Source organism: Pteropus vampyrus, unplaced genomic scaffold (genome assembly GCF_000151845.1).
Source record: "Pteropus vampyrus isolate Shadow unplaced genomic scaffold, Pvam_2.0 Scaffold205, whole genome shotgun sequence".
In the NCBI taxonomy this organism is placed as follows: domain Eukaryota; kingdom Metazoa; phylum Chordata; class Mammalia; order Chiroptera; family Pteropodidae; genus Pteropus; species Pteropus vampyrus.
Genome location: NW_011888986.1, coordinates 1,801,490 through 1,803,740, shown reverse-complemented (window position 1 = coordinate 1,803,740; position 2,251 = coordinate 1,801,490).

The window sequence follows — 2,251 nt, the reverse complement described above, 5'->3', positions numbered from 1 at the left end:
TGTATCATATTAATTGATTTATGGATATTGAACCAATTTTGCATCCCAGAAATAAATCCCAGTTGATCATGATGTGTAATCTCTTTAATGTATTGCTGAATTCGCTTTGCTAATATTTTGTTGAGGAATTATGCATCGATGTTTATCAGGGATACTGGAGTGTAATTTCCTTATTTTTAATGTCTTTATCTGGTTTGGGAATCAAGTTAATGATAGCCTCTTAAAATGAACTTGAGTACCTTCAATCCTCTTGAGCTTTTTGAAATATTTTGAGGAGAGGTGTTAATTTTTATTTAAATGTTTGGTAAAATTCCCCTGTGAAGCCTTCTAAACCAGGACTTTTGTTTGTTTGGAATTTTTTGATTACGCATTTGATTTCCTTAGTAGTTATCCATCTCTTCAGATTTTCTGTTTCTTCCTGATTCAGTCTTGGAATAGAGTATCTTTCTTGGAATTTATCCATTTTTTCCAGATGCTCCTATTTGTTGGTATTGATGGTTCATAAATTTTCTCATAATTCCTTGTATTTCCGTAGTATCAGCTTTCATTTTTCCTCCTTTATTTTTGATTTTAGTTATTTGGGTCCTCTTTCTTTTTTCTTTGATGAGTTTGCTTAAAAGTTTATCAACTTGGTTTATCTTTTCAAAGAGCCAGTTCTTGGTTTTGATCTTTTGTATTTTTCTTTTAGACTGTATTTTGTTGATTTCCACTTTGATCTTTATTACTTCCTTCCTTCTACTCACTTTGGCTTTGTTATTCATTTTCTAGTTTCTTTGGATTTAAGGTTAGATTGTTTATTTGAGATTTTTCTTGAGGTAGGCATGTATTACCATAAATTTCCCTCTTAGAACTTCTTTGGTTGTGTCCCATAGATTTGAGGTCATTGTGTTTTCATTTTCATCTATCTCAAGGTATTTGATTTCTTCTTTAATCTTATTGTTAACCCATTCATTATTTAGTAGCATGTCACTTACTCTCCATGTGTTTGTGTGTTTTTCAATTTTCTTCTTGAAGTTGATTTCTATGTTCATACCATTTCGATCAGAGAAGATATTTGATATGATTTCAGTCTTCTTAAATTTATTGAGACTTATTTTGTGGCTCTAACATATAGTCTATCTTGGAAAATGTTCAATATGAACTTGCAAAGAATTTATATCCTGATGCTTTGGGGTGAAATATTCTAAAGATATAAATTATGTTCACTTGGTCTAATGTGTCATTTAAGGCCAATGTTTCCTTGTTGACTTTCTGTCTGAATGTTCTGTCCATTGGGGTGTCAAAGTCTCCTATAATCACTGTATTACTGTCAATCTCTCTCTTTCCATCAATATTTACTTTATATATTTAGGTGCTCCTACGCTGGGTGCCTAAATGTTTGCAAGGGTTATATCCTCTTGTTAGATATCCCCTTTATCATTATGAAATGTCTTTTTTTGTCTCTTGTTACAACCTTTGTTTTAAAGTCTATTTTATCTGATACAGGTATTGTTTCCCCAGCTTTTGTTTTGTTTTGTTTTCACTTGCATTAAATATTTTTTCTACCCTTTTATTTTCAGTTTGTGTGTGCCTTTCAATCTGAACTGGATCCCCTGTAGACAGCATACATATGGGTCTTGTTTTCTTATTCATTCAGGCACCTTATGTCTTTTGATTGAAATATTTAATCCATTTACATTTAAAGTAAATAATGATAGGTATGTAGTTAATGCCATTTTATTATTCACATTTCTGATCTTTCTCTTCTTCTCAAAGAAGTCCCTTTAACATTTCTTGTAGTACTGGTTTGGTGGTGATGAAATTCTTTAGCTTTTTTTGTGTGGGTCTGGGAAACTTTGTCCTTCAGTTGTAAATGATAGCTTTGCTGAGTAGAGAAATCTTGTTGTAGGGCCTTACTTTTCATCACTGAATAGTTCATGCCTATTATTTCTTGCCTGCTGTGTTTCTGTTGATAAATCAACTGACAGACTGATGAGAGCTCTCTCATAGGTAACTATCTGCTTTTCTCTTGCTGCTTTTAAGATTCTCTCTTTGTCTTTGACCTTTGATGTGTCTTGGTGTAGGCTTCTTTGAGTTCATCTTATTTGGGACATTTTGTGCTTACTGGGCTTGTATGTTTATTTCTTTTGCTAAGTTAGGGAAGTTTTCTGTCATTACTTCTTCAAATTTGTTTTCAATTTGTTGTGCTCTCTTCAACTTCTAGTACCTATGGGGAACTTTAGAAAGACATGCACATGCACAGATAAGACAC